Here is a 6,668-nt window from a genome sequence, read left to right on the forward strand (position 1 = left end):
CCTTAAAGACCCAACTCAAGTGTGAATTGTCACAATTCCAACTCTTAAAATGTGAGAAAAGAATTTCAATTGGGTGAGAAGGTACATACAAGAAAGTGTGCCAGAGTTTTAGAGTCTTTATGTTGTAGATATTTGGGGGTTTAAAAAATCTGTAAAAAGTCTTATTTCATAGACTATGTAGTTCTGCCCCCATGCACAGTTTGCCATACTGTTGGGGCTTCCATGTTGCAGTGATGCTGGAAGCTTTGCCACTGGTGTTCAAATACCATCGGGGTCACCCATGGTGGACAGGTTTCAGCTGAGCTTCCAGACTAAGACTAGGAAGAAGGACCTGGTGGTCTACATCTGAAAAGAATTAGTGAGAACCTTATGAATACCATCAGAACATTGTCTGATACAGTGCCAGAAGATGAGCCCTTCAGGTTGGAAGGCACTCAAAATACGACTGGGGAAGAACTACCTCCTCAAAGTAGAGTTGACAGAATGACGTGGATGGAGTCAAGCTTTTGGGACCTTCATTTGCTGATGTGGCATGACTCAAAATGAGAAGAAACAGCTGCAAACATCCATTAATAATCTGAATGTGGAATATGCAAAGTATGAATTTAGGAAAATTGAAAGTCGTCAAAAATGAAATGGAATGTGTAAACATCAATATCCTAGGTTTAGAGAGCTGAAGTGGACTGGTATTGGACATTTTGAATCAGACAATCAAATGGTCTACTATGCCTGGAATGACAAATTGAAGAGGAATGGTGTTGCATTCATTGTCACAAACATTTCAAGATCTATCCTGAAGTCAGTGCTGCCAGTGATAGGATAATATCCATACACTTACAAGGAAGACCAGTTAATACAACCAGTTAATAGATCAAGAGGCGGTCATTCGGACAGAACAAGGAGATACTGCATGGTTTAAAGTCAGGAAAGGTGTGCATCAGGGTTGTATCCTTTTGCCATACTTATTCAATCTGTGTGCTGAGCAGATAATCCAAGAAGCTGCACTATATGAAGAAGAATGTATCAGGATTGGAGAAAGACTCATTAACGACCTGTGTTATGCAGATGACACAACCTTGCTTGCCAAAAGTGAAGAGGACTTGAAGCACTTACTAATGAAGATCAAAGACCACAATCTTCAGGATGGATTACACATCAACAAAAATCCTCACAACTGGACCAATAAGCAATATCATGATAAATGGAGAAAAGATTGAAGCTGTCAAAGATTTCATTCTACTTGGATCTGCAATCAACACCCATGGGATCAGCAGTCAAGAAAACAAATGACGCATTGCATTGGGCAAATCTACTGCAAAAGACCTTTTTAAAGTGTTGAAAAGCAAAGATGTCACCTTGAAGACTAACGTGCACCTGACCCAAGCCATGATGTTTTCATTTGACTCTGCATGCAAAAGCTGGACTATGAATAAGGAAGACAGAAGAAGAATTGATGCCTTTGAATTGTGGTGTTAGCGAAGAATATTGAATGTACTGGACTGCCAAAAGAATGAACAAATCTGTCTTGGAAAAAGTACAACGAGAATGCTCCTTAGAAGCAAGGATGGCGAGACTATGTCTCACATACTTTGGACCAGTTATCAGGAGGGTTAAGTCCCTGGAGAAAGACATCGTGCTTGGTAAAGCAGAGGCTCGGTGAAAAAGAGGAAGACCTTCAACGAGATGAGTTGACAAAGTGACTGCAACAATGGGCTCAAGCATAACAACAATTATGAGGGTGGCAGAGGACCGGGCAGTGTTTCATTTTATTGTACATAGGGTCGCTATGAGTCGGAACTGACTGGAAGGCACCTAACAACAATAACGTAGTTCTGGAACTGTTTGTGGCAGTCCTATCTCTTTATTGTCATTTTTCCCTTAATCAAAGTTGTTGGTAGTTGCTGTGGAGTCGATTCCAGCTCATAGCAACCTGATGTGACAGAGTAGAACTGCCCTATAGGGTCTTCTTGGCTATCATCTTTATGGAAGCAGATCGCCAGGTCTTTCTCCCTCAGAGCAGCTGGATAGGTTCAAACCACCAACATTTCTGTTGGCAGCCAAGCCTTAACCGTTTGCACTACTAGGGCTCCTGTAATCAAAGTGCATAGTTTAAAAAAAAAATGAAAATCAGTACAGAAGTGTTTCACTTCAGAGTCTCCCTGCCCTGTGCTTCTCCATCCCCAATCCCTACCTCCCCCTCCCCCTCCAGGCTGGGACCCTATCATAAACCAATTGTTTATCTGGACATTTTCCTAGCTTGTACTGCTAAAGCCTATCTGCCATGCGTCTGTATGTTCACTGCAACTCAAAATAGATCAAAACTTCAACATAATTTTGTGTCATTATAGATCCCACATGCAGTAGAAAACATTGCTTTCCAGAGTAATACCCAACATTTCTCAGCTAGTTATATTACCAAAATTGAGAGAATGGAAATGAAGAAAGACAAAAAGGGAATGAGAGAAGAAAACAAACAAAAACAAGAAAAAAGAAATGCCCCCAGGGATGTCCCTGTGCGTCTGCACAGAGTAAGGGAGTAGCTTCTAAGCTGCATGGTACTGCCTGGCTAGAAGGGGCTCCCAAGCTGAGAAAAGAAAAACAAAACAAATCAGAGCAAACAAGCCCCGAGGGTCCCACCAGCTTGGCAGCATGGGCCAGGAAGCAGTTTCACAGTCGAGCAGTGTTTAACAGCCTTTCAGGAAGAAGCAGAGATGGCATATGGAGCCAGGTATTTGAGAGAAAGGAGGGGGAGGTGGTGAGAGGTAAGGAAGAAATCTAAAGAAGCAGAAAAAGGCAACACCAGCAGTCAACAAAAGGCTCTCAGGGAGCCGGCCAGTGCGGGCGAATGGAATCCAAGTGACATCAGGGTGAAGCTGGTGCTTCCCAGCCAAGAGACTGTGGCTGCAGGAAGCAGAGGAGGCTAAGTGGGGTTGAAGAAGCATAGGGGGTGGGAAAGCCTATATCACTGATTACCGGTTGTTCTGTCTCCTGCTGGAAGCTCCATGAAGCTGCTTTCTCATACCCCCTGTCATGGTTTGAATTATGTCCCCCCAAAAATGTCTGTATCAATTTGGCTGGGCCATGATTCCCAGAATTGTGTGGTTGGCCTCCATTTTGTGATTGTAATTTTACGTTAAAGAGGATTAGGGTGGGATTGTAACACCACCTTTACCCAGGTCATATCCAATGTAAAGGGAGTTTCCCTGGGGTGTGGCCTGCACCACCTTTTATCTTACAAGAGATAAAAGGAAAGGGAAGCAAGCAGAGAGTTGGGGACATCATACCATCAAGAAAGCTGTGCTGGGAGCAGAGTGTGTCCTTTGGACCAGGGTCCCTGCATAGAGAAGCTCCTAGTCTGAGGGAACACCGAAGAAAAGAAGGCTGACAGAGAGAAAAAGCTTTCCCCTGGAGCTGATGCCCTGAATTTGGACCTTTAGCCTACTTTAACTGTGAGGAAATAAACTTCTCTTTGTTAAAGCCATCCACTTGTGGTATTTCTGTTGTAGCAGCACTGGATGACTAAAACACCCCCTGTTCACCGATCTCTGATAGGAGTCCAAGATGGCGGATCCGTGCTGCGGTACCTGATAGGGGACCTCTGCATGTATCTCTCCTCACTCTCTGTTCTCGGTCAGTTTCTTATTCCATTCGGTGCTTGGCTGGTTCTTTATCTCTTCATTTGATGCTTAGGGTTTCAGGATTGATGTGTGACTGTTTGACTTAGTTTTTCTGACCTTTGCTGCAGATGGACGGTGTGTTGCTTCTGACTGTAGCACCATGTTGCCCGGAAGATGGCAACTTTTTTTTATGGGTATGTTTGTTACCTTCTGTCTTGTCATCTTTAGTTTGATGTTATGACATCGTAGGTGTTGAATGGTTATTTGGGATTAATTGGGTGGGTAGGGTCCTACCACCATAGCATAAGCATTGCAGGGACTGAATCAGCCTTTGAAATAGCCATTCCTTTCACTATAGTTAGAATTGACTCAATGGCAACAGGTTTGGTTTTTTTGTTTTTTCAACAAGGCAATAATTTGGTAAGCCCAGGACAAAGTATGCATGCTTCTGAGGAGCTTTCTAGTATACATTGTTTAGGCTCTATAGTTTTCTTAATTTTAAATACAGGGTTTTTCATGGATTGCAATAAATTTAAAAATCCCAGATAAGTTGGCAAGAATATAAGTACAACATTCTTCCCTGAGCTTCTGTCAAGAAAAGCAAGTCGGACTTCGGGCAACATGGCGCTATAGTCAGAAGCACCACGGAGCTTCCAGCAGGAGACAGAACAACCAGTAACCAGCGATATAGACTTTCCCACCCCCCACACTTCTTTGCCCCCACTTAGCCTCCTTTGCTTCCTGCAGCCACAGTCTCTTGGCCAGGAAGCACCAGCTTCACCCCGATGTCACTTGGATTCCACCCGCCTGCACTGGCCAGCTCCTTGAGTGCCTTTTGTTGGCTGCTGGTGTTGCTTTTTTCTGCTTCTTTAGATTTCTTCCTTACCTCTCACCACCTCCGCCTCCTTTCTCTCAAATACCTGGCTCTGTGTGCCATCTTTGCTCTTCCTGAAAGGCTGTGAAACACCACTTGACTGTGAAACTGCTTCCCGGCCCGTGCCACCACGCTGGTGGGACCCCTGGGGCTTTTTTGTTTGTTTGTTTGCTCTGATTTGTTTTGTTTTTCTTTTCTCAGCTTGGGAGCCCCTTCTAGCCAGGCAGTACCACGCAGCTTGGAAGCTACTCCCTTACTCTGTGCAGACGCACAGGGACATCCCTGGGGGGCATTTCTTTTTTCTTGTTTTCCTCTCTTTGTTTTCTTTTGTTCTCTCTCTTATTCCCTTTTTGTCTTTCTTCATTTCCAGTCTCTCAGTTTATTCATTTTTTTATTTTACCCTTTTTCTTTTTTGTTTTTCCCCACTTCTCAGTCTCTCATCTCCACTCCAATAGCAAGCTCCCCTAGCACTCTTTTTTGTTTGTGTGTGTCTTTGGCTCCTGTTCCTGTCTCCTCGCTCTCATCTTTTCCATACCCATCTTATCTCCACACATCACAATCTACCCCCTCCATCCTGCCTACTGCCCTGTGCACTGAACATCACACTCCCAAGCAGCACAGGCATGGCCTACTGGAACCTGCCCTGCACTGATTCCCAGTCCACACTGTCAGCCCTGGTAGGTGCCACAAACAACCCATCCCAGCAACTCCCCTTCAGCTGGACCTGCCCTGCTGTACCATACCTGAGTGACCCTGCCCATTGGAGAAGGAGGTGAAAAGTATTGTGCCCACAGACAAGCAAACAACAAAGAACGCAAAGCCCACCTGCTCAGACATAACCAGATCAAACAAAAAAGCAGGACAAAACAAACAAATCTACAAACAATAAATGAGGAAAATAATCACTGAATGCCCCAAAGACAGCAGACAATATCAAAACATTTACAAAAACGGGACAGGAAAGTTCCAGTAGGGGTCCAAAATAAAACACCAGAAGACCTTCCAGTAGAAGAAAAGGCAGTAGACCTAACTGATAGAGAATTCAAATCTCTAATATTCAGAATTATCCAAGAATTGAAGCAAAAAGCAGACAAAAATGAGGAAAAATAGACAAATTCATGGAAAATACAGACAAAAAATGGAAGAATTCAAGAAAATAATACAGGAACAAAATGCTAAAATAAATTCACATCTAGAAATAATACAAAAACAACAATTAGAAATGCAAAAGATGTAAACAACAAGATTTCAGAAATGGACAGTGTCATAGAAGTGCGGAGGAGCAGGTTTGAAACGATGGAAGACAGGATCAACGAAATTGAAGACAAACACTTGGATACAACTCTGTTTGAGGAAAAATCAGAAAAAGAATGAAGAAAAATGAAGAGACCCTGAGAATTATGTGGAATACAATCAAAAGCAAAAATTTTCGAGTGATCAGAGTTCCAGAACAAGGGGAGAAAACAGAAAACACAGAGAGGATCACTGAAGAATTGCTGACAGAAAACTTCCCCAATATCATGAAAGATGGAAAGCTGACCATCCAAGAAGCTCAACAAACCCCATATAGGATAGACCCCAAAAGAAAATCACCAAGGCTTCATAATCACACTCGCTAAAACCAAAGACAAAGAATCCTGAGAGCAGCTCTAGAAAAACAAACAGTCACTTACAGAGGAGAAACAATAAGACTAAGCTCGTATTCATCAGAAACCATGCAGGCAAGAAGGCAATGGAATTACATATATAAAACCTTGAAAGAAAAAGTTGCCAGCCAAGAAAAATGTATCCTGCAAAACTTTCATTCAGATATGATGGTGAAATTAGGTCATTTCAGATAAACAGAAATTAAGGGACTATGCAAAAACCAAACCAAACTTACAAGACTTATTAAAGAGAGTCCTTCAATCTGAGAACAAACAACATCAGACTACAGGCTGAGTATAGGACACAGGATTGTACTAGCCAGATAACAACCTAGGAAGTGAACTCTTAAGGACTATGCAAAACCAAAAGAATTACAACAGGGAACCAGAGAGGTTAATCTGTAAATGACAACAGCATCAGAACAATAAAAGAGGGAATAAATGGTGTAGGTATAGAACCTTCTAATGGAGAGGAAGACAAGGCGATACCAAGTAATAATAGACTGGTTCAAATCTAGGAAGATAAGGGTA

This window comes from Trichechus manatus, unplaced genomic scaffold (genome assembly GCF_000243295.1).
Source record: "Trichechus manatus latirostris isolate Lorelei unplaced genomic scaffold, TriManLat1.0 scaffold00180, whole genome shotgun sequence".
Classification (NCBI taxonomy): Eukaryota; Metazoa; Chordata; class Mammalia; order Sirenia; family Trichechidae; genus Trichechus; species Trichechus manatus.